General features: G+C 36.7%; 1 protein-coding gene and 1 pseudogene across 2 annotated transcripts in view; both read right to left on the bottom strand.

Moving 5' to 3' along the window:
- The window catches only part of ZFPM2 (zinc finger protein, FOG family member 2), a 454,516-nt gene that overhangs the window by 404,714 nt on the left and 21,963 nt on the right, over positions 1-27,839 (bottom strand). The window lies entirely within an intron of this gene.
- Positions 8,103-8,789, bottom strand: LOC116575489 (annotated as a pseudogene).

Raw genomic sequence — 27,839 nt, 5'->3', positions numbered from 1 at the left:
ATTAAATAGAGGCTTAACACTTCTGGGGCTTTAGGAAGCTCTACCTAACATCTTGAATTCCAGGGGTCCATGACTTGCAAAATACATGCATGCACAAGCTCTTACGTCATCCTCTCAGGATGCTGTTTCCCATCACAAAATAAGTTCCTTTATTCCCTCCACTATGCCATGCCAGTTCTGCCCTTGATTTACTTTGCACTGTTGTTTTAAGGAGCTGTTCTTCAGTAATTTACTGGTGGTCCCCCTAAAAGGTGGACCAAAACGTCAAATGAGTACACAGATTTCCTCTCACTTGTAACCACACATTTTAACATATTACTGTAAGTTATTTCTCAAAAAATTTTAAACAAAACTGATTGACACTGATCAAATCACCAAAGAAAATGTGCAATGGTCACTACTGCAATCCTAAATACTTATAGACATACTATCGTAAGTGTATTTATTATTTTAATATCTATTCATATGCTTCAGTGAAATTTTCTGAAATCATAATCCCATGATATCATGTTGACTTTCTCCATAGTTACACACTGGGGTCATTTAGACAAGCCACATAGCACAGGTCCTTTCCAGAAAGAAAGAAACTCTTGGCTTATTGGATAGAAATGTTACAAATTATCCATCCAAAGCACAGATCATAAACTTGACCCCCTTTTTAGATTTTTATTAGTACTGAAATAATTGATACTGACAGAACAAAGAGAGGATTCTTACAACCATAAAAATCACTTTGCTGCTACCAATATAACTGAATCCTACCTCTAATGGATTATGTGGCCAGGCCAGCCTCATAATAACATTTAGTAACTACCTCTGTCCATATGCTGGTGTTCAATGGCCAAAGGCCCCATTTAATTAAGAAGATGGATTTATATGTGCTAATAATTCAGGTTACAGCTTTGAAAGCCTAGTATTATTCAAGCAAAAGAAAAAAATCTTTTTACTCTAACCACTTTTTTTCTTACTGAGTATACTTCCATTTCTGTAAGACATCTGATTTAAAGCATAGTTATAATATCAGATATGCTTTAAATATATGAAAGCATAATATTATTTAGCACATGTTTATAAAATTCACATCAGGATAACTGCCTTCAATTTTAAACCAGACTCTCTTAACAAAGAGGGATTATTAATCTTGTGAAAACCTGATGTTGAGATAAATCTACTTATCAGACACAGACATGGAAAAACATAGCCAGTTTAACTTAGGAGCAAAGTTATCTAGAAATAACTTAATGGGCCCCATCATATGTGGTTTTATATATTTTATTATTTGCTCTGGTCATAAATCATGGCAAGTATACCCCTGGCTAAAACATCTTCTGGGAATAAAGCTCTTTCATTGAAAAGTTAATGTTAAAAAGTACTTTGTAAATCAAATGAAACAGAACCACTGAGATTCAGAGCCATGAACTTCAAAAAGCTCCTAGGTCAAAACCACAGATTGCCTCAAGCTAAACAAAGATAATAATAGAAGTGACCAGTCGCAGACAATGGAGAGATGTATTTTTGTGGAGCAACTATTATCCACCAGGCATTTTGATGATCTGAGCCAACACAACAGCACACTAGACAGTTCTACTCAACTTCCCACCCCTGAAGTGACCACTCCCTTCACCTAAAATGCTTCTGGCATCTCCAGTTCTCTTATCTGTACCTATCCCTCTTTAGCTCTTTCTCTCTCTCTACTACCAGAACATAAGAAGGTCTGACTTCAGTCATTTGCAGCCTCTTGACTGACCTACTAATACAGACATATTAAAATTAGATAGGAAATGTTCATCTAGCATTTATGATCTAAATTTTTTGTCTCTCTTAATGAAAAAAAAATAAAGAGTCCATTCAGCTGAAGGTGGATGAAGACCATTCCTAGAATTGTGGTTAGTAAAAATTATTTGCTGACAACTGCTTCTTCCAGAATCCAGAGCTGTGGCCCAAGATCCCTCAGCATGCTTCCTTCCTCTAGAAATATTTCCTTCCTTCCCAGAACACAAGTCAAGTCCACACCTCACTGACTCTCATATTAGCTAACCCCTCTTTTCTCTCCCCATGGTACCCCATGGTAACATTTATGGACACCAGCAATAACAACTTGGAAAAGAGAAAGAGGATGCATGCGTTCCACATTTTTCTAGATATGACAAAATACGGTCATTTTGATAGTGGGAGTTTAGAGAAAAAGAACTGGGGAGTAAAAGAGTTAACATAGTCTTCCGTGTCATAATAAAACGAATAAATTTATTCAGAAATAAAATAAAGGAAGAAAACACTGTGCTTGTCCCACTTGCTTTGTACTTAAAGTCAAGCATCAATATTTCAATTTAATTTCTGAATGCCTACAGCACCCACATTAGCCTGATTAGGCTCAGAGTGGTGAAAGAATATGGACCAGGAGATTAAAATCCCAGGGCCTTATATTAATTTATACAGTTTTAATAGGAAATACTAGCAACCACAGCAATTACCTTTCATCTCCTTAAAAAAATTATCCTTATTGTATGTTTATCCAACTTCCCTACTTTATATTTAATATAAAAATATTCTCAGTATGGGGCACCTGGGTGATTCAGTCAGTGAAGCACCTGGCTCTTGATTTCGGCTGGGGCACCTGGCTCTTGATTTCGGCTGGGGTCATGATCTCAGAGTCATGAGATCGAACCCTACATCAGGCTCGGTACTGGGCATGGAGCCTGCTTAATTAAGATTCCCTCCCTCCCTCACCCTCTGACCACCCCATACGCCCACTCACACATGTGCATGCTCTCTCTCCCTCTCAAATAAATAAATAAAAATTGAAAAAATACATTCTTAATATGATGTCTAACTTAACTTTCATGCAGAGATTTAATATCTCTTCATAGTCTCTTTAATAAAGAATTATTTGTGGAAACTATACAAATGGTTCTGTTGAAAGATGTGTCTCTAGTGATTCCTCAGTCAGTGTCTAGAAATCTTCGCTTCTAGATCTCTGACTACCTACCAAGAAAACTACCCTAGATTATAGGTAGGAAGTCTAAGGGAGGTAACTCTATGTTGTACAGCTTGCCTACTGATCAAATTATGCAAAGCACCATAACATCCACACACCATTAAAAGGCAACTGACATCAATTCAGTGTTTCCCCAAGTCAGTATGTCATTCTGCATTCAAAATTATCATGGACATTTATTTTGAGATATTATAGTATCATTTAGGTATCTAATGGGATGCTTGGATTTTAACCACTAATCAACCAGCACAACTGGATTAACTAAACGGTAAATTTATAAAGATGATGTCAGTCTTATACCTCAGCATTAAAAGAGGCTAAAATTATTGCCGGGGTATTAGAAATCATCAATCATCTTGAAAAACTGAGTATTCCAAACAGCATGGTAAACTAAATGAAAGGAGCAGTTAAATCAAGTTGTCTATATTTAAAAGTATCTACATTTTTAAGCCCGTACAGCTGAGTAAAGTGTTTGTGGCTGAGTACATCAGTCTTTCTCCTGGGAGAACCACTCTGAATGGACTAAAAGATAAATCTTTTTTTTTTTTTTTCCACCTTTAGAAAGCAATATGGGAAGGGCGCACCTGGGTAGCTCAATGGGTTAAGCCTCTGCCTTCGGCTCGGGTCATGATCTCAGGGTCCTGGGATCGAGCCCCGCATCGGGCTCTCTGCTCAGAGGGGAACCTGCTTCTCCCCCTCTCTCTCTGCCTGCCTCTCTGCCTACTTGTGATCTCTCCCTGTCAAATAAATAAATAAAATCTTAAAAAAACAAACAAACAAACAAACAAACAAAAAAACCAAAAACAATGAGTTGACTCTGGGCCTTCTCCCCACTCTATTTGCTTAATAAACAACAACTAAAACACCTGAAGCTAACTCCTGCATGTTGGTCTTACAGGATGGATATCTGAAAACACTTTCCCATGGCAGAGAGCATCCTTTTTAAACCCAAATTCCATTACTTACATTGGTCACTTCTACAAACTACTTCAGAGATTATGCATTATATTTGATCACTTATTTTAAATACTGAAATTGAATATCTGATAATGAAATTTACTTTATTCTTCAATTTGTTACCCTAAGAGAGGTTTATCAACCACCGGAAGGAATTTTATCTGATTCTAGCAAACACATTCTGAGCGATTCAAGTGTGGGATTTCTAGTCCTCAAATCTAAAGCCCTGTCTTTGATATTACCCTTTCAAATCAAACAAGATTTCTTACATTAGCCATGGGAAGGGCAGACTTGCAAACTGAAAGGCCAGGGATGTGCCATTCAGCTACTACTGGATCTAAAATTACTGGATATTAGCTTTATCCTGTGAATCATGAGAGCCCCATAGCTCACACTGAAAACATGCCAAATACCCTAAGGCCTAATAAATAGGAAAGGGCAGGCCAGGGCCCTCTACATCCCCACTCATAAACTAGGTTGGGCTCATCAGAGTGAGTACAAAAGGAGTTTGAAAAGCTGAAAGCGGGGCGCCTGGGTGGCTCAGTGGGTTAAAGCCTCTGCCTTCGGCTCAGGTCATGATCTCACGGTCCTGGGATCGAGCCCCGCACTGGGCTCGCTGCTGGGCGGGGAGCCTGCTTCCCCCTCTCTCTTTGCTTGCCTCTCTGCCTATTGGTGATTTCTATCTGTCAAATAAATAAATAAAATCTTTAAAAAAAAAAAAAGAAAAGAAAAGAAAAGAAAAGCTGAAAGCAAGCTGAGATAACAGGGCCCAGGACAGAAAAGTTCAATGCGGAAATGAGGTGGAAGAAGGAGCCAAAGGAAAAAAAAAAAAAAAAAAAAGGACTAAATGGGAGTCCAATGAGAGCAGTAATGATCAGTGCCTTCAAGGCCAAAGACCAAGGCTGTGAGACATCAGACCTTCAGAGTCAAAGCCAGCTTCTAAGAAGGCACGATACAATAAATGGATTGCAGCTGGATATTGTTGTTGCTTAAGTAAACAAAATAATTTATTTTTATAATTTGTAGAGGATTTTATAATTTTCATATTTTATATTTATATATTTATTTATATTTTTATATTTTATAATTTTATAATTTAAAATTTGTTGAGGATTTTATATGAGCTCTCACACTGGCGTTGGCCAATGGAACACATCGTTGTTGACCCTGTAAAATCAAGTATCCACGTCTTTGGTACTCTTGCATCATGGATATATAGGTAGACTTATCAAAACATTCACACTCTCTACATTTGATTATATTTTAGTTTGGAGGTTAAAACTTCAGGCATTTTAGTCACAGTGAAATAGGGTTTTCCAATCTCTTTAAGGGACTCTGACACTTTAGTTGGATTTAAGATCTTTACTAATTTGTACTCAAGATGAGTACATATAAAATTTCCCTGAACCTCTTTCTTTTCCCTGAACTTTTCTTCCTGATTATAATTTAAATAAAATGTCCCATAATTAATTTTCAGAATGTAAATGTCTCACTCCTACTTGCCATGAATCATTTTTTAATTGCCCTATTTCTTGACCTAGTAATTATTGCTAGTCTGAATTACTTTAATTCTCCCCTCCCCCAATCAACCAATCCAGACAATATGCCATAACATTATAAAAATTTACAAGTGTATCTTTTTTTTTTAAGATTTTATTTATTTATTAGACACAGAGAGAGATCACAAGTAGGCAGAGAGACAAGCAGAGAGAGAGGAGGAAGCAGGCTCTCCATGGAGCAGAGAGCCCAATACGGGGCTCGATCCCAGGACCCTGGGATCATGACCTGAGCCGAAGACAGAGGCTTCATGCACTGAGCCACCCAGGCGCCCCTTACAAGTATATCTTACAAACCAAAATTGAAAGCTATTTTTTATAACTACACTCAATTATCATTTTATGGATGCCTTTATCTAGCAACCATCTATTCAACCCTGGAATAAGAAAGCTTCAAATGAGTCTTACATATGGGGAATAATGTTCCCATACCACACATACCATGAAGATCATCTTAGTAAAAGGTAGTTCATACATATCAGTAAATAAATATATTTTCAGTGTCCCCAACTTTTGAATAAATAGGATACAAATAAAAATCTTCATTTAGTACCAGAATTCTGGATTCAAGCTAAAACCAGCATACAATTGGTACTGATTTTTCCTAAACATACCCTTCTCTCTTTTTTTAATTTCCAAAAAAAAAGATTATTTTAACTTAATTTTCCACAATATGCAAGTGGACAAGATAGGCTGTAAAGCACACACTGATAAATACCTATCAATTATATAAACTAATTTTGAGAAAATTAGAGAAAGGAAAAATTAATTTTGGACAATGGATCTTCTTCCTTCCTATACTCTCAAAGCAGAGGGCCCACACAGCTCCTTAGAATTCCCTATGTCCCTATGTCTTCACCAAAGCTATCTGGCTTTTCCACTCCTTTGCAAATGTCTTTTATTACTGCACCCTCCACCAAATATTAGCACATGGCCTCATGGCAAGAGTAAGCACGTCAGGGTAGAAACACAGTGGTGCAGGGAGTTAGAACTGGGTTTGTATCTCAGACATGCTCTTTATTCCTCTGAGCCTAACCTGGAGTATCACTACGAGGGCAATATGAGATAACCTGAATTAGAGCATGTATCACAATACCTATGATCAGCACCCAAAAAATGTAGTTTTCATTTCATGTAGTTTTTCCTTCATTGAAAAAAAATAAACACGAAGTTCAAAAAAGCCTTGTTATACAAATATTTTAAAATCAAATAATTTAGCCACCCTTCCACTTTAGAGCAACTATATCAAATGATCTTTTCAAAGGCACTCTTGGTGATAGAGCCACACACAAAGGATGAATTAACATGTTTTCTATATATTTGTCAAGCCAAAGAAACACACATATATATAAGACTCTACTAGCATCATAGATGAAATGAATAATTTAAATAACAACTTAAAATTTTATCAAAGACATAAATACATACTAAGAGATAGTTCAGTGAACATGTAATATCCAAGAAGCCTGAGTTTCAAAGTCCTTGAACATATAAATATGATTGAAGATACACTTGAATGTGTATCTTAGTAAAAGGTAGTTCCACAAATCCCTTGACAAAGCATACAAGCAAAAAAAATATCAACCAAGAGTTCCTTCTCCCATGGGAGGTGTCTCAGCACCTTCCAAAGCTCTAAACAGAGCTGCTCAATTTGGAAATATTGTCGGATAATAAAATCAGCAGTTACACTAGAAGAAAACAAAACAAAACAAAACTTTTATTTGTGACTCCAGACCTAGGGTCATTATCCTGAACCCAGGGAACTCTATGCCAAAATTCTGGGATTCAATCAATAAAATGTATCAAATTTAAGTTTAATGGCACAAGATGCCAATATTATAAGTGGGTTAACGAAAAGAGCTACCTTCACTTTGGGACATACTCAGTCTTCATAGAGGAAAGATTCACTCATAGAGGAAAGCCCTTTTGAGGAAAAAGAAACAAAAACAAAAAACAAAAAAACTGTTTTAGTTCCATAGTTTGCCTTCTCTACCCTCCAGGAGTCTAGCAATATGATACAACCAGGCATTTAAATGACATCAGTAAAATTAAAATAAATGAACATAATAAACAGAATGTGACAAAAACCTAAGCATGATAAAACGGAGTCCTTCTAGATGAAAAGAAGAGCTTGTTATCATCACAGCATCTCGGTATCACTAATAGTAATAACCCTCCAGGGCATTATAACTTCCCAGCCAGTATCAGACATAACACAAATTCAATACAATCAGTTAGATGTAAAATACAGACTTAGTAGCACCAATATAAAGATCAGTCAAGCCAGATCCAGTAGAACTATTGCTACTCCACAATATTTTATACAACCTAAGGTAGAGAAAAGATTTTGGTAGGGTAAATTCTACCTTTACCTAAATAAAAGTAAAATATGATTTTACTTCTAGATGCCCTGGAGGTTATAACTGAGTCTCAGCTCTAAGCTACACTAAACTGGCAAAGCCAAAAATTCTCCTCCTATACTCTACAACATACTGCAGGGCTTCCAGGATATTATACACACACATTCACATATGCAGAATCGATTATAGCCAAGCTTGCAGTTTCTATAAAGCATTATTATAAAAAGTTCATTTTCAGAAACAATTTATATAATTATAAGAGTTGACATAATCTCCATATGTTTTTCTTATTAACATAGTATTTGTCTTCTCTCTGTTAAAACCTGAGGCAACCCAGGCTGCCTGGGGAGGTATAGGAAAAGGAACATAGGGCAGACTACACACAGGAGAAGGACCTATGGGAGGAGGACACGGCTCCCCGTCCATGGCAAAGAGGATAAGAAAGGCCACCATCAGGCACAAGAGCCCCATGGTGTCCAAGAGGGCAAAGCCCAGAATGGTGTAGGGGAAGAGCAATTGCTCCAGAGAGGGGTTCCTGCCATAACCAATGATGAAGCTCCCAACACAGCCCAAGAACCAACCACCCCTACCATGGCAGCCTCAGCCCCAGCGCACTTGGCTGCTGGGTCCATGCCCTGTGAAATGATGCTGGTTCAGAAGCCATAGTTAGGAATCAGTGAGGTCAGGGGATGAGGGGCTGCCAAGCTGCTGAGGTTCTCCTCTGTCAGCATCTGCAGTGGGTTTAGCTCTACTGCAGACAGTGATCAACTCAACAGCTTAGAGGTTCTCCTCACCAGCAACGGGTTGGAGACAAACTTGGCGCAGGTGGACATTTTTCAGGAGATTGGGGGTGGGCTTTGGCAGCAGAGGTGCTCCCAGTGCAGAGAAGACAGAGAGCTGCTGTAATCCATATTTTTAAGATTTTTATTTATTTATTTATTTGACAGACAGAGATCACAAGTAGGCAGAGAGGCAGGCAGAGAGAGAGGGGAAGCAGGTTCCCTGCCTAGCAGAGAGCCCGATGTGGGGCTCAATCCCAGGACTCTGGGATCATGACCTGAGCTGAAGGCAGAGGTTTAACCCACTGAGACACCAAGGCACCCCTGTAATCTACATTTTTAAATGACACTAATTACTGATCTTATTTATTGATGTTGACAGAGATCAATATATGGCCAACACATTTACATAGCAAACTATCAACACTTGAAGATCTCAAGAAATGGTCGAGTCATTTTACAAGTCCTGTATTATAACTAATACAGAACTCCAAGTCGCTATCTAGCACCTCGATATGGAAAAACAATTAATTATTTGGTATAGGGATTAGAAATCCTCTGTTCATTAGGGAAACATCAGCCTGATGGAGTAGTTCGTAGTTCAAGCAATCTGAGATTTGACTGATTCTGCGGAGAGTTTCCTGTATGAAGACAGAACACAGCCATGCGCGGAAATGAAACGCACCTAAATGCCAAGACCCGGCCAGAATAAGATTGCTCTACAGTTGCTTTTGTTCTCTGCTGGGTGGGAAGGGCTCAAAGCTGAATAAAGCACACATTTGCTCTTAGAAGAGGCTGTGGAATTTCCACTGCTTATCACAGCGATCTAGCTCTTTTGTTTGCATTTTAATCAGCTCAGATGAATCAGTTGAGAATACACTTCAAAATACAAATGAAAATTGTGCAATAACCCATATTTTAAGAAAACTTGATTCGGTTTGTCTGCGTTTTATGACAATGGGCGAGAGATCAGAAATCATCAGAGATAGCTTGTTCAATTGCAATACAGAGGATAGGTTTATCTGATAATGATAGGAGCTGGACTCCACAGTTCCTCAGACAGAAGCTCTTAGACGTTAGCATATATAGGTTTACCTGGAGAGGAGGGTGTTACTCTGTATATTCCTGAGCTCCAGCCAGAGCTTCCGGGTTAGGAGGTCTGGGGTAGAGCCCACAGATTTGTTTTGCTAACCGGCTTCCAGGTGTTGTTGATTGGTTTTGGTCCTTGAACCAACCACACTGTGAGGAACACCACTATATTCTGTCCCTCGCTCCGGGATTGGCTGCCTCTGAATTCCAGGATTCCTCACCATAATCTAGCTCTGGCCACAGCAGAGTCACATGAACAACCCGAGCAACAGTTTGCCAATATGCATTAAAAATTAATCTTGAAATACTTCAGCCATATAGTTAAGAAACCAACGCCCCCCCCCCCAACCCGGAATGCTGATTTGCTAGCTCTAGTGTTGTGACACACTAGATTATCTCCAATTATCTCCGGGGGTGATGTAAGAGTTTCACAAAATACTCTGACTCCATTTTAATTGAATGAGGCTCACATCTGGAAAATGAATGCAAAATTTGTTGGTTAAAGTGAAAGTAAAGAACAGCTGAATCCATTAACTCTGCTCTTATAACCTAAAGCTCTTTGCTTAATTTTGTTAAATTCATTGAGGATTTTGCTTTTAACTTGGACCTTGGGCCTCATTCTAACGGAGCGGTAAAATGCTGTGGTCAAGTTGCGAACTATTTATGGAAGGGTAATTACAAATACGCAAAGGCTCTGATGAACCCAGTAACAGGCAGAGGCATGGTGGCACCGCCGCTCCATGGGTAAAGAGACAGATGACTTACACGTCCTTCCTTTCACTCACATCTTAGCTCCAAAATGAGTTATTGAGAACTAAAATGATAGTCCGTAAAAACTGATGATTTATCTCTTCAAGCGAATGGTAATTATCTTTTAAAAGAATATTTTTTTCCCAAGTGGCAGAAAATCGCTCTAGAAACAAACATGAAACATATTCCCCAAGTCTTTGGCGATGGGAGGGGGGAGCTTATTCTAAATGTATGAGAAAATATTATTCCATATTTTTCCCCAAAACATGTATGCAGCTACTTAGGAAGTTCTAATATACAGTCTGCTTTTTAAAAGTCAAACGAGACACGATATAAATGCCTATCACCTGCTTACCACCATGCTATGAGATTTAGGGTTTACGAAAAAGCAAAAGGGGCATAAGGACACTTTTCTTCTGTTATTAAAACACACGTTCATCATAGGGAGACAAAGCTAATCTATTAGGAAACATATAAAAATATAAAAAAATATAAAAAATATATAAAATATAAAATATTAAAAAATGCCAAGGGGTGCCTGAGTAGCTCAGTGGGTTAAAGCCTCTGCCTTCAACTCAGATCATGATCCCGGTGTCCTGGGATTGAGCTCTGCATCGGGCTCTCTGCTCAGCAGGGAGCCTGCTTCCTCCTCTCTCTCTGCCTGCCTCTCTGCCTACTTGTGATCTTTGTCTGTCAAATAAATAAATAAAATCTTTTTTAAAAAATTGCCAAAATGTCTGACACCATTTTTGCAAAAGAAATATAAAACAGTAAAGACTGAGGATAAGAAGAATAATGGGAAGCTTCTTGGAACAAGTGAGACTTCCACTGGACCTTTTCAATGTGGAAGATTTAGATGATGAAGAGGGAAAGGCAGGGAATTACACGAGCAAAGGTCAGGAGCAGGGACTGGAAGTGAATGGACGTTGTGGGATGGAGTATAGGAAGACAAAGGTTCCTTATGGCCTAGAAAGTATAAGAAATAACTTGAAAAAGGAAAAGTAATGAGAAGTCCTAAAACCAAGTCCAAACCAGATTCCAGAAGAATCTGGACTTAATGAAGTAGGTAATAGGGAGCCATAGCAGATTTTAAACAACGATGACAAGATGTCAGTTGTTTCTGGAACGTCAACCGGATAGACTTGAGGGAGGAAGGATTACAAGCAGGGTGAAGGAATAAAGAGGAAAAACAGATGCCAATTCAAGACTAATTTTTAGAAAATACAGGCAAGAAATAAAAATGTATTTCGATATAGAAATAAAAGCTAGAAACATTATAGTACTCAAACATGGGGTGTGGGGAAGGGGTGAGCCACAAGAACGACAAAAGCAAAAAAAACCCCAAACCAATAAATTAAATAGAGACAAGAAAAAAAAATCTATCTTTTTTTGATCTCTTGAAGTAGGACATTATTTCTGATCATTTCTGTATTTATTAAAAAAAAATCTAATTGTTTTATATGTATAGTTTGTGAGAAGGTCAGTATTCACAAATCCTAGCTTTACAAGGAGTACAGCCCTGAAGGAGATGGAAAGGAACACAATTGCTTGTGGCTACTTAGATCACAGATCCTTTTGATCTTATAGGAAGGAAGGAACAGAGGGAGGAGGGAGGAAGAAATAAAAGGAAAAGAATAGAAAGGAAAGGAAAGGAGGAAGAGAATTCACAAAATGTGCGTACTGCATCAAATTGAGCTCTGTCTAAACTTCGTTGTCTACCAGCCATTAAATGAATATCTAATGAGAACCAATCATGTACTAGCCATGCATTAGGTACAGCGGACGGGGTACAGGTACCTAAACTAAGCCCAGTTAATAACTCCTCCAAGCACCACAAATACGTAAGAATCAGTCCCATCCTTCCGAAAGCAGTCAGAAACTTGAAAATCAAGCACCAAAGGGAAATCACTGCACTCTCCTGAACAATAAGAAAACTGCTGATCGTTTACTAAAGGAAGTCTGAATTATAGGATGACAAAAAAAAGAAAGAAAGAAAAAGAAAAAAAAGGTGGAATTCTCCTGAAAGTGGAAAGTTTAACTACTGTTTGCCACAATTCCCTTTCATAAAAACTTCTATGTAAAGAGTTTATAGTATAGCTTTCAGAGTTCAAAAAGATGTAATCAAACCAGGTGTTGATTACCAAAGAGAGAAGAGGGAAGGAGGAAGACAGGGCATGCTTAATCTTTTCTTCCAGTGTTATCCTTTCAATAAAAGAAGCATATATTTTCACCAGTTCATTACAAAACCTGATGACATTTACATGTTCAAACACATACTCCATTTATATGAATGCATTGTGATTATTATAATTAAGCTCCTACCTGAAATTTATAATATATGCTGAAATAAATTGCATTTCTTTATTTTGCAGTCTCCTAAACTATATTGGTCAGAGTGCCTTTGGGCATATTCCCTACATATACAAATGTAAATTGCAAAAGCAAATAAATGAGCGGGCATGTGAACAACCTGTCTTGTCATTTGTAGTTATCCCTCAAACAGAGGGAAATAAGAAAATAAAAGTAAAGAAAAATAGGTAACTCCAATAGGATCTTTAAATTTTAGGTACTCACCGATCAGAAGACTGAAAATCAAGCTTGTTTGACAAAAGGCATAGTGAATGGAATGATTACTATAAAAATTTTATGTAGACTGCTCTATTGTGACTCAACTTTTTTTCAAATTAGGGAAATCTTTTAAAGTCTAAAAAGTAAAGCTATTATCAACATGAACAGATTAATTACCCAAAAATAGAAAAGTTTAAAAAAAAAACCACTATAATGTTGGACTAAAGAATCCTTGCCTGAAGAATTTTTCGTACAATTCCTTAGCATAGTCCAAGGTGAGAATTATTATGACAATTCATGATCTAGTCAGCTCTCATCACCTTAAAAAAAAAAATAGTATGTTCAATAGTAAGTTTTAAAATCAAAGCTCCAAACGTCTTTGGCAATATATTTTATTTTGCCAAATAAAAACAGGAGTGATGCTAAAAAACCACGTTAAAAACCAGTGAGTAAAGTTTTAAATGGCTTTCGAATGAAATCTCCCTGCTTTTCAATGAGTAAAAACTCAAGTTAAAATAGTCAGTGTCAAATTTTATATTATTAAAATTACAATAAAAAACATGTTACATCTGAATCGAGAGACACGTGAAGACATCTGCAGTAAACGAGGTTTTTTAGGTATCATCCTACTACATATAATGTTCAAAATTGACAGCTGCATGGCTTCTCATTTTAATGTATGTGGTTTTGTAGTACAATTAAATGCATCAGACGGAACATAATTAAGGAATGGAACAGTAGTATCTGTTCTATCCTCTTTGAACATACAGATGCTAAATGATCATACCTCACCAGTACATGCCTACTGCAACTCCTGTTTCACTTTCCAAATGCTCAGGGTTTAAAACAGAGCAGACTGCACTTTTGATAACATCTGCTACAACAAATAACAAAAAAAGAGTGTGAAGTCTGATGAATGTTTAAACAGAACATTTTTTATGGATCAGCTAAATCTTTTCTGCTTTTTAATTAAAAGTAAAGAAAATGGAACTTAATTATCCTGTAAAGATTAGCTTGTGGGCATCTTCCTGTAAATTACTTCTAATTGAAAGCAAATTGTCAAGTGACATTCAAAGTACTGTCCTTTAAAACACAGCTGTTCTACTGCTGATTTCAGTGCATTGCAGTGTTTTCTTGTTACAGTATGGCATATTTGAATATTTTAACAATTTCACTGGTTTTGTATAGATTTCCATTTAACATATCTTAATCACATTTCTTCGTGTAAAAAAGTTAGCATGGTAAGTGGTTTGCTGCATCTCGAACCAGCCTATCATGAGAGCCCTCCCCTGAGGTTTACTTTTTTAGATTTGTTTGCTGAAAGTACAGCTACATCTGGACAACAATGGGCCAGGAAGTGGGTGATTATACGCATTAGACTACTGTCACAGCCCAGATCTGTAGGATACCTGTATAATTAAGTCACACTTTATTGATGCTTTAAAAGACATTAAAAATTCAAGTGAAATTCATACTAGAAACTGAAAAATGAACAGTTTTAAAAATTTAGTCCTTGGTAAAAACTTCAATTTAAGAAAAAAATTTTTAAAGAAACACGTAAAGGGCAATATGAAGACAGCTAACCTAGGAATTCTTAATGTAAGACTTTAATATGAAGACGGGTAAGATGCAAAGGAGGAACACAAACACATTAGCCCACTAACACTACGTTTCTACTTCTGCCCACTTCCGTAAGTATCCTTCCCCCGATTCCTTTGATTGGTTACTACTGCTGAGCACCATACTCAGCACTGGAGACATAACAAAATCGACAGAATTCCAGCTGTAAGGGACCCTCTACTCCAGAAGAGGAAGAAAGAAAATGAATCCCAGAAAATTTCTGGCGTCGGGGATCCGCTCAGGATTCTGGGTATAGATTGCTTAGAACAACTCAACAAACAGAAGTCCTCACCTGTATGGAGTACTTATGTCAGGGGGTCATAAATGCTTCAAAGAAAAATAAAGCAGCGAAGGGTGACAACCACTGACAAAGGAAGGAGTCATGTCCTCTATGGGGTGGTCAGGGAGGACCTCTCTACTACCGTGCCTCCTGAACAGGGAGCCCCGATGGATTTCCGTACCATCATTATGCACAATGTGAGAGGAGTCCCTTCCGAAGAGTTAGGGAAGAAGTCTGATACTCCAAAAACACAGCTTGTGAAAGGCCAAAGTTAGGAAGATAAATGATTTTTCATCATTTTAAGTCTGAAGACTTACATGTTTGCTTAGCTAGTAACATGGTTCAAACCATGAACCCAATGAATGCCTACTTCATATCCCCAGGTAGTAAATTATGTTCCCAGGCTGTATATTTAGCTCAAACAGTATGCAATACATGTAATTTACTTTTATATTATGATACACAAATGATTTTCTCCACAGCAAAATAATCTGCATGAATTGCCCTTAACTCTAACCTACTGGTTGAGATAAGTAAGTAGGGATGTAGGTAGGTAGTAGATGGGTCTGTAGGCAGGCAGAGAGATAGTTAAGATCTAAATGTTAACAGTCCAAGATTTTTTTTCAATAAGCAAAAAAGCATTCTCTAACAGTACAGGACAAGTCTTTTTTTTTTTTTTTTTTTTAAGATTTTATTTATTTTTTGACAGAGAGAGATCACAAGTAGGCAGAGGGAGAGGGGGGAAGCAGGCTCCCCGGGGAGAAGACAGCCCACTCCGGGGCTCGATCTCACAACCCCGAGACCATGAACTGAACCAAAGGCAGAAGCCTAACCCACTGAGCCACCCAGGTACCCCATAACAGTGCAGGACTAAGTCTTAAGCACAACCTGAGCTCGTTTTCATACCAGTATTTGTGGTGACTGTCTAAGAAAAGAGAACGACAAAACAAATTCTGACCTGTACTCTCATTTGCTCAAGCACACTAATATATCTAGAAAATGAAAGGGAAAAGAAAGAGAAAAGAAAGATAGTGAAATGAAAACTTCGGATGTTTTTTAAAGTAACTTCAAAAGAACTGGTAGACAAAAAAAAAAAAAGGAGTAATGCCTGAACTTGTTTACAAATTAAAGTCATGTTCTTCCTTAGTGTTGAAATGATGTGGGCTCATGTATTGCCAATATCGTAAATCCCACTAATTATCTTTAACAGAATTCACAGGTTTTAAAAAAACCTATGTCCTAGTAATTATATAAATTATAATTGAGATGTAGAAAATACACATTTTAAAGTACATGAATTCAAATTATGAAATTAAATTAAAATACACAGTTTAAAGCAATACAAGAAGCAAGCGTATTTTAGTTAGGTGTGTTAAACTAAGCTTCCACTACGGTCACAAAATTAAAATGTCATTTTATGAAACAACATCAAAAACATCTAGTGGTGTACAAAATAAGCACAACACTATCCATTGTGCACCCAATATTTGGTCCCAAACTTGAGATGCATAAAATTTATAAGAATTAAGCACCAGTTGGCTATAATTAAGTCTAGCCTTAAAAACAAAAACAAAAACAAAACAAAATCTAATTTAGCAGACTTTTTCACTTGAAGCATGCATAAGGACCACCTGAAGGGCTTTTTAAAACCCAGATTCCTGGGCCCCTCCCTCAAGGTTATGGACCAGTAAACCTAGAGTAGAATTTAGGAATCTGCATTTCTAGTAGGCTTTCAGAGGAATGCTAAGGATGCTGGATTCTAGAGAAATGGCAATCATTTTGGATAACTAATTTCTCCATTAATTAAATACTATACAGTTTTGCTTTTATATAAAATTGAATCATTTTATCCAAAGGGGGAAATGGTGACCTATCTTTTCACATGGAGAATTCTGAATATAAATTTTAAAGGAGACAAATATTTGGTTTGAGGAATAAATAAATATTTCTCTCCCAGTAAATACTCCAGATTTCACTTATTTATACTTTTAATCAGCAATATTATTGGGAGCCACACTTAATCATTAAATACATAAAGAGAGTGAACACAATTTCAGGGTAACCCAGATTCCAATGAAAGGAGTCTGAGTAAGATCTTTAAATACAAAACTGATGCCAGTTAAATTTGATGTAAATTTTAAATAAAAAATTTGAAATAAAATAAAATATAGTGATTCTTATACCAGGGGAAATATTAGTTCAATTCTGTATCCTCCAAAAGTCCCCAATAAATAAATAGTATGCTAAAATATATATTAAGGTTAAAAACCATTCATTTGTTCAGTGCCTAGAAGAAATTAGAATTTGTTTAATTTTTCTTTGTTCCTCCCTACCTTGAGAAAGCCATCCTTTTCTTCTTGCTACCAAAAGCCTTCCATTTCCTTTAACTTTCAGTTCAAGGTTCAATCAATACAAAGCTTTCCTATCTAAAATCTACACTAGTCTATTTATCTGATTATTCCTCTCCGAATATTTTCATTACTCTAGTATTTCATGAACTTTAGAGTGGAACCTTCTATCTCTTTTTTGTACAAGAGTATTCAGAATAAATGGTCAATGAGGAGTAGACTGCCATGTTTCTGTTCATTTTCAACATACACCCTCAACCGAGGAAATCACTATTACACACCTGAACTGCTTTAACAGACTCCCGGAAGGGCTGCCTGCCTTCAGCCTTTGTAATTATTGTTCAATGAAACCAAACTGTTGGCTTGTTTGATCCCTGTTGAAAAACTGAACACTAATATTCCAGAATCAAGGAATTCTAGAATTTCCAAGAACACAGGAACTCTAGAAGTCTAATGCCAAAGCTGCAATTGTTTCCTTTATCCTTTCCTTCTGCACCCTAACTTCCTACAATGCAGACAGCCTCTAATCCACTAATCTTACTGATTGAAATCTATTCTCCAGGAAAAACCTAGAAGCAAATGACTATATGCATTAATCTAGTCATTGCAGTAACAGTTATAAAACCTGGATACTAGCCAAATGCCTTAAAATAGAAGGTTTAGATAAATCAGCTGAGAGGCTACAGAGCAGAAATGCAAAATGCAAATCATTAAGACCATGTAAAAATATGGAAAATACTTCTTATAAGCACAATATAATTATATCTATGACTGTATATATAAATATAAAATATAGAAAATGGAAAAACCAATGTATTGGGATAGGTATTTTTGGTTTCTATTGTTTTTGTAAAACACTGGGGTCAGTACACACCATATGGACTTCTACATCTTCTATATCTCCATCTCTGGAGTTATGCAATATATGTAATGAGCTTCACCATTTAGAATGATGAGGCAGAGCTTCTAGAAGGTCTTACATTACCATAAGTTTCATTATGTTCACCTTACATGGGGCATAAACTCCACTGAGAATTTCAGTAAAGGTTGTAATAAAACAGAATTTCTGGATAACCATCAGTTAAGTTTAATTAATCAAAATACCTAATGGTTCATTCCAGGTTTTACCTTGTATTGTGTACCAGGATAACTAAGAGCAGATGGGTTTTGTTGTCACATTCTTTGTTACAAGGTTTGTATACAATTACAGACCGTATTACTCAGGCCTTCAGAAATGAATGGGAATTGAGCAGCTGAAGTCCAGGTCATTCCTTTGAAAAGGAATGTCTTCCAGCTATTTTTCTTTCTGGTTATATTGAATTTTTATATGGATCTACCTAAGGATAAATAAAAGCCAGAATAGCTCCATGACTGACTTATTCTCGTTTCAAAATTCTGGCATTAAAAAAAAAAAAAAATCCAGTACTTAATCAGTTAACATTAATGGGCTCAAAGATTTTGCATGTCTACTAAATAATAGTACAACCTTAGAGTGGCACAATTTAAACCCAGACTCCTTGGGCTCATTTATCATCTTTTTCTGTAACCCTATAATAGTTCTTTTGGAACAGAGGAAGAAGATAAATGGATCCCTAAGAAACAAATATTTACAAACCTTTTGAAAATGCATTTTAAGTAGGAAAGGAAATATTCCATTATCTACGCTGATCATATGAGAATTCACGACACAGGATCAAGTAGAGTGTGCTGTTCAACCTCATAATCGTTTGCAAATAAAATCAACCAATTCCAGATTTCAAACTTATAAATGAAATTCCAAATCCCCGTCATCTTTTTACATAATTACAAAGGGCATTCTGATTGCCTATTCTGAAATGGACTATCTACTATATGGAACATCTACCAGTACCTTTATTGGCTTACTGTTGGGCAAACCCCATCACCTGACCCTTGAAAAGAAGCGAACAGGAGTTAAAATGCAAAAAACATCAATGGTAAATTCCAGTCCCCAGTTTCACACACAGCACACATTAACCATTAATATCCTTTTTGTTTTGTTTTATCTTAACTGGAATAAGAAACACTTCTTCTAGAAAAACAAGAAATTACTTGGAAAACTGAATAATACACACAATAGTCTCAATTTTTCATTTCACTTTGCTTGTATAGAAAAAGCCATAAGGAAACACAACAGCGTTTTGGTCGCAGCTATGGCCATGATGAAAATCTGATGTGTGTCATTTAATCAGACACCACGGAAAGAACAGAGAACCCTTAATTCCTGGAAAAGCAATTCGAATCACAAGATGGTAAATTATAATTCTTGGCTTCTTATACAAACGCCTTCATTTAAAAAGACTATATAACCACGTAAAGCATGGATTATTCATTATTATATATGTATATGTATATCTGTACATAAAATGCTATGTTCTGTTGTTACTGTTTTCTTGGTCCTTACTGTATGAGTTTTCATCAATCCACACAGACTATGATGAGACCTGCGAGAGTCTTGAAAACCTAACAAAATGCATAAGGAGAGAAAGAACTCCTGGGTAGGATTTACTCTCATCAATTGATCCTGTCCCAACACTTCTTATGTTTCACACACACACACGCGCGCGCAGACACACACACACACACACACACACACACACATGCACACACACACCCCTCAATGTTCTCAAGACTGGGGTAAAGGCATTTTAGAAATGTAGCTTAAGAATACTGAATTGAGATAATTTACCAGGATTGCCTGTGACTTCAACATAACCTTTAGTGTGTTATTTTTTTCTCTATCAATTTTGTTTTCTTTGTTGTTATTTTTAATATGGTAAACATGTCCAACGGCTGTAATATGTTTCCCCAATCCAAACGTGAATGATAAAGACAAGCTACTAATTTGAAATTTAAACACTTGAATAAGCCGGAAGGGGGATAAAGCTGAAACTGTAAGAGAAACACAACGGATTGGAAATTGCTCAGACTAACTGCAACAGGGCAGAGGCCCCGGACAGATGGCACGCCACTGAAAGAAGTGAAAGTAGGTCAGAGGCCACCTTTGGGGTCCCGTCACTGCGGGTTGGCTACAGCATTCCTCTTCCCCCTACCGACTAGCAACTACTAAATGTTACAACATTACTCATCCTGTTGGAAATAAAACCTGTTGGAGACAGGAGAGATTGCTCTGAACTGAGACCTTCACACATCTCCCATTAAATAAGCTTCTTTTTCCCAGTAAGTTTTATGGATGTACCTTACTAACTTTCTACAAAAAACAGTAATGTGTTAAGTTTGTGAGACTATGCCAACTCTAAGCTAAATCTCACAAGCTTTGAGAAAACAGGTTTTTATGGATATCAATGATTGACTAGAAGTTGGTTGTTTTTTTTTAACAGACCTTTTTTTTTTGAAGATCTTATTTATTTGACAGACAGAGATCACAAGTAGGCAGAGAAACAGAGAGAGGAGGAAACAGACTCCCTGCTGAGCAGAGAGAGCCCAATGTGGGGCTGGATCACAGGACCCTGGGATCATGACCTGAGCCGAAGGTAGAGGCTTTAACCCACTGACCCACCCAGGCGCCCCCAGTGACTAGAAGTTTTATGTTTAATACAGACTTCAGATTCATGATCAGTAAATTGAAATTTTAATGTTAAAAGAACCATCGGGGCATCTGGGTAGCACAGTTGGTTCAGTGTCTCACTCTGGGTTTCAGTTCAGGTCATGATCTCAGGGTCACGAGATCGAGCCCCGCAACAGGCTCTGTGCTGAGCACTGAGTGCCTGAGACTCTCTCTCCCTGTCCTTCTGCCCCTCCCACCTCTGTCTCTCTTTCTCAAATAAATAAATTAATTTAAAAAAAATAATCACACTTAGATTGAATACTTTCTTGAAAGGGTACATAAAAGGCTTTCAATAAGTTTTTCTATCTGATGCCTAAGAGTTCCTGAAGGGATTTTATATTACCTAAAATTGTCTGAAGTTTTCAAAAACATACTTTCTCGGGGCACCTGGGTGGCTCAGTGGGTTAAAGCCTCTGCCTTCGGCTCAGGTCATGATCCCAGAGTCCTGGGATGGAGCCCCACTTTGGGCTCTCTGCTCAGCAGGGAGCCTGCTTCCCTTCCTCTCTCTCTGCCTACTTGGGATCTCTGTCTGTCAAATAAATAAATAAAATCTTAAAAAAAAAAAAAAACTTTCTCAAAGAAGTAAACAAAAGGCCCAGATTAATCCCCATAGCTCTTTGTTTAAAGCTGTAGGGCATGCCTCTCCTAATAGTTCATTCTGTGTTATATACAGAGTTGCCTCTGGTTTCCTTAGACAGTAAGCCAGGAGTGGACAGGAACCATGCTCCGAAACGGACTAATCTCTACCAGGTGGTTATGTGCCAGATCTAGTAATAGGCATTTTCACCTACACAGTCACATCTTTCTCTAAACCACTTTTGCTTTTTTTTTCCTGATTTTATAACAAAATGTCTCCTGGATATGTCTGTGCACATATTTTTAGAACAGCTCTACTGATGTAAAGTCTACATACAAAAAACAACACATATTTAATGTATGTAATTTGATGAGTTTTGACATACACGTACACCTGTGGAAACCATCACTATAATCAAGATGACAGATCTATAAATCACCTCCAGAAGTTTTGTTATGTTGCATTCATTGGATCCTTCCATTTTGCAGTAAAATCCTTTTCACTGTTAAAATGGGGTTATGAAAAGAGTCCCCCCAACCTGGTTCAAGCACTGGATTTGTCAATTACAGTCACCCTAAACCTAAGCAATGTCTCTAAAATGTGGTTAATTTTACTTGTCCTATATAAAATAGAATAAGACAGAAAAATAATGTAAACAGTTAAATTGAACGTATACAAAATGCCCAACAAGCACTATGTGTTATGCCTATCACATAGGAGGCCTCTCAAAAGTTTTCTTCCCTTCTCCAGAAGTAATATGTAAGACACACTTATATTTATCATAATTTCATATCACTGACTCCGAAGGATATACTGAATGAAGGTTAAAAATGCTTTTGCATTCTCCCTCCTGTTAAGTTTAACTCCATATGTAACACCTAAAGCAAGCATGCCAGGAACTAAGTCTATCCACTTATCTATTAGAATATCTATACTGTGACAATATTAAGGTCTGTTTTTTTTCTTTCTTGTTTTTTAAGCTCAAGAGAAATCACTTAAATATTTACCAATTTAGGGTATATTGTAATTAAACACTAAAATCAGAAGACATAGACTATTTAGAAATAGTCATAGGCATAATAAAATAGATTTTTAAACAGAAATGAGAAAAGAATAGTACATTCTAGAAAATGATGAAATCCCATCTGAGAGTTTGAAATAAGTCTATGTGCTTACATACAGAGTTCATTCTGGAATTATTAATAATGTTATAACAGAAAATTTGCATTTTCAATCTCTCTATTAAACCAATCTCCACAATGGGGACACACAAAGAGAATGAAATTTGATCTGATTTTTTTTAAAAGATTTATTTATTTATCTATTTATTTATTTGACAGAGAGAGAGATCACAAGCAGGCAGAGAGAGAGAGGAGGAAGCAGGCTCCCTGCCAAACAGAGAGCCCGATGTGGGACTCGATCCCAGGACCCTGAGATCATGACCTGAGCCGAAGGCGGAGGCTTAACACCCTGAGCTACCCAGGCACCCCTGATTTTTTTTTTTTTTTTTTTTTTTTGCATACCACTAAACCACAGTTTAGTCAAGTTGGATGGCACTGTTTCCCATTGAGCCAGTAGGCTTGGTAGAAGATATGGAAAGATCACCTGCTAGCTAGCTAAGTGCTTGGAAGAGCTTCCATACCCTTCAGGAAATATGAGCTTCCCTTGATAGAAGAAATGATGCTACTTAAATGGGAATTCAGTCACAGCACATCTGACTATGTCATCTTTGAACTCATAGAACTTTTTTGAAAAGAAGGATCCCCAAAAGCTGCAGATATCAGAACAGAAGATAGAAACAAGAATAAAATTGAACTTTGGCAAAAAAAAAGAAAGAAAAGAAAAAGAAAAAAATAGTAATAATAAAAAAAAAAATGCAGAGCACTGAGATATTTGTAAAAAGATACCAAAGAAGCTCCAGGTTGCTTGAAAGCATAATGTTTGGTAACCTATTATTATCAATTAAGATAGAGGAAAACTTCTTTCTTGGAGACCCTTAGAATTTGTCAGCTGCCCTCACTTGATTGATGTCAAAGTGATTTTATCTCTAAAGTATAAAAAATGTCTTGGTATTTTCATACATACCTTAGTTTCCTAAGCAATGAGATGCACACAATGACATAACCTTCTGCCTTTGCCATAGGTATAATATATTCATATATTAGATTGCAATACAATAATGTAATTTTTCTTAGATTGGAGGGATTATAGTCACTGTTGGTCTTTGTTTAAATTATTTCTTATTCAATAATAAAAATGTCTATGCATGTATGGCTGTAGAGAAGCATATTTTATTCCTTCAAATAGATAGTTGAACCTGTAATAAAATCATCAAATTCCTCTACTACATAATTTGAGCGTAATTTGATATAAAGGACAAGAGCATATGCACCTTTCTATTTGTGGCACTTAGAATTACACCACATATAAAAGGGGTAAAGAGAAACAGATCTAGGAACTGGAAGATCTGAAGATTATACAGTTGGAAGGGTTCCCTCTGTAAAAGAACACAAAATTGCAAATAAAAAGTATATATGAAAGCAAATATTTATGTAGAAAGAAAAATCAGTAAAGTGCAAATATTAAAAATATGACAATTATTTTTCCAGCTCAATTTCCCCTTACCATGATTCCAGTTATGCCTGAGACAGTTTTGAAGTATGACAGAGGGAAAGTTAAGGAGAAATGATATAGCAGTCTTACTCAGAGTTAGGGTTAATTTTGAAATTTTTATAAAAACATTAGATCACCTGAACACACTGCTTGAGCACTTCCCAAAGTCATAAAAAGGGCCCCAGTCAGCCAGGGGCTCTGACATCTTGAGCTTGTCTAGACTCTGTAAGAGTTGTCTATTATAATATAACAATGATAATGAGGACTTTCATTGATAGCTACCAATGAAATGATTTTAGAATTGAACCGAGAGACTCAAAACACTCAAAGGCCTGTCTAAAATGTGGAATCACCGAAGAATCTACTCCTGTTTTGCCTCTGAACTCCTCAGTCCCCATCACCCTTTACCTTTCAAATATCCATTAAATAATAAAATACAGAAAGTGATTATCCGGGCAAAACTTTGCTTGCTTTCTTCCAGAGACAAGGAGCTCTCTACCTTACAGTGAAGGCCATTCCATTTTGAACATTTCTAAGTGCTCTACTGATGCTGAACCCAAATCTGCCCTTGGTACATAGAATGCAGACCCAGAATGCCCTTGGGAATGATTTTTTCTGAGCTACAAAGAAGGCTAATTCCTGTTCCACATGAGTTCCTCAATTATCTGGCTATAGCTCTCAAATGAAACCTATATTTTTCTTTTCCTGTTAAATATCTCCAATTCCTCCAGCTGTTACCTGGTTGCTAACACCTTCCAGACATAGTTGAAATTTAAGAAGGGCACGGACATTGAATATAACACCCTACATTGGCCAGTATTTAATACTTTTTAATACCTTGTTAAATACTGAACACTATAGAATCAATCCAAACTCCCAGTAAAGACTCCCAATTAACTGAAATACCTCTGAAGTTTTGATTTTGGTAGCATATACAGTTCCCTCCTCTTGTCCTGTATCTCTACAGCTGACTTTTTTTAACCAAAATTCAGGATGTTATTAAATGTCACCAACAGTTTTAGAACATCATTCCAGCCTACATAGTTTTGAAAGTTGATGCTTCCATTAAGAGACATAGTGAAACCCATTTAAAAAAGAATAATTCAAAGTTTGGGGCATGTATTAAGTCTGTCCCTCTCTATCTTCAAGCACTTGAGTCTGTCTCCAGGAAAATCAGTGATATATTTTTATTGGTTCATGTACCAGACCCAGCAGTTTAGGCAAGAGAGGCATTGGTAGAGATTTTAAGAAACCCAGAGATATATTACTCCACACTTACAGTTTTCATATCCCAAAAAATAAATAATAGTTTATAACAATGAGACTGAATTGGTTGTTTCTCTTTCAAATATAATCAACACAATTGCAACTGATAAAGAGAAAGCAAGTTCTTTCGGCGGGGGGGTGGGGGGGTGGGGGGGTGGGGAGGTTGCCTAAGGGATTTTTTGTTTTGAGTTTGACATAAATATAAGATAAAATAGAAGAACTTATATTCCTCTGTAAGGACTTTTTCAGCCTTTTCCCTGTGGGTATCTTATTCATTTTATTTAAAGCAGACAGTCTAGTCCAGATGAAAATATTAATGCACCATTATTAGTAAGAATCTAAATATCTCAAACATTTCTCTTGAATTTGGCTTTGTGTCTTTTTCTTTTTTCAAATTACCTATCTGTACTCAGCTTGTGCTTCCTTCTAGACAGATTCTTCCAGAGTTCTCCTGGAGCAACTGTGCTTCCTAATTCTTGGGTAATTTCTAAGAGAATATGACAACACCTGCTCCCACCTCTTAACCCCTTTAGGCTGACTGACTGAATGATTCAACATAGATCATCAACCTCATTTTCTCAAAGGAGAGTTTGATACTATAATAAATATATGTGGCGGAAAGTTTAACATACCAGTTAAAATAAAACAGATTTCTTTACAATCTGCATATCCATGAAAACAGACAATAAGGTATCATTAAATGTGGAGATGTCTTCAAAGAGTACTGTCAACTCATCTATTCCTACCCAAGAAGACATTTATTTGTAATCTTCAGAAGCATAACGCTCTTTATGTATCCATAGTTTGGGTGTTTTCCCCCATGTTCTCTCTGAGCACAGGAGTACATTTACTGATGCTGGCAAACGCCTGAACCGTTTCATTAAGCCATCTCCAGCTGAACAATCCCAGTAAAGAAATTCTTCCCCCAAATGCCTAATGAATCTTTCCCCGGGAGAGCAAAAGTGTAATGCTTCAAAATGTTTCCAATGCCTCATGGTCCCAAGGAGCTCCTAAAGAGCTCTACGTGTTTCTGCGGTCACACACGTCCACTTGCATTAAGCAGTGATGCATGTTATGCAAAACAGAATTAAATTGGAATTAAAGTAGAACTAACATGACTTCAAACCTAAAAAATTCACAGCTGGTACTCCAACAGTAATGATAATGGTCAATAACAAAATTTCCAAGGATTGTCACTTAATCTAAATAGTCACAAATATCCATTCAGGGGGAAAAAAAATATATATATATATATATATATATTTATACACACATATATATAAATATAAAATAACATCAATTGTGTTAATGTTATAGATATTCATAAAATATATTATAAAGAAAACTACTTCCCATAATATTGACAGAATAATGTAATTATTGGTATGACTAATTATCCCTCATTTGTTGAAAATATTCATGTAAATACCATATAAACAACTTGTCTGAAAAATCCTAAGTCATCGCACTGAGCTTCCTGAATCAGGTATCTCTCTGAGAATAAAAGCCTCGTGATGATGTGTTCTATGTCTTCCTAATAACTCCATTTTCCCTAGAACCTAACCATTTCTGACACATTTCTCCTCAAAACTTTGTTCCATAAAATCTAATGGTCCCCAACACGTTTTTTCTGGCCTCCACACTATTCAAAAACCACTTTCCGTTGGGTCGTTGGGGCCTGAGGTGGATCACAGTGTCTGGGAGACATCTGTCCCCTCACCCTTGAGAGTGGTTCCCAACAATTTGTAAGGAAAGATTAATTTTCTTGCTCCTTATCAATTTCACCTAGTTTAAGAAATTTTTGACTAACAGATCATTTAAGGATCCCAACACTCACTTTTGGCCACACTACCCTATTTGGTTTTCTTCATACACTTACCCCAATCTGAAATTACCTCGTGCATTGACTAAATTACTGTTTAGAATATAATCTCGAAGAGAGCAGAGAACTTACCTTCCTAGGGCATGACTGACCTCCACACACAGAACAGTGCCAACCAGACTCAGAGAAAGATCACAGTACATATTTGTTAATAGAATAAACAAAACTGCAGAAAAGAATTGATACAGAATTTAATTAGCAGCCTCCATCATTTGTAAGACACAACAGTAAGTTTTTCAGAAAAAGAAAAACTACAACCTTAAATGGATTTATGGATTTTAGAGCAAGCTATATTCTGACCTGAGGAATATCAAAATATGAATTCTCAAATCAAGAAATATATTTTGGCATCATCTTCTTAAAATTACTCAAAGATTTATATAGCTGTCGGAGTTTCTCATCAACATGGATTAGAAAATGTCATCCGACTATGTGATAAATCCCATGACTCATAGGAAATAAAATGTTTTAGTTGTTCTGGGCAGGTTTCTGAGTGATGACCTTCCAATTTCTCTTGAGCTTTTAAAACACTGAAATTACCTACTAGCCTCACGGGTTTTTAGACTAGGAATGACCGGTGTAGTCACGTCACCCCATTTCACAGATGAGAATG

This window comes from Mustela erminea, chromosome 16, assembly GCF_009829155.1.
Source record: "Mustela erminea isolate mMusErm1 chromosome 16, mMusErm1.Pri, whole genome shotgun sequence".
NCBI classification, from domain to species: Eukaryota; Metazoa; Chordata; class Mammalia; order Carnivora; family Mustelidae; genus Mustela; species Mustela erminea.
The sequence above is the reverse complement of the archived record's forward strand: the minus strand, read 5'-3'. Positions and strand labels throughout refer to the sequence as shown.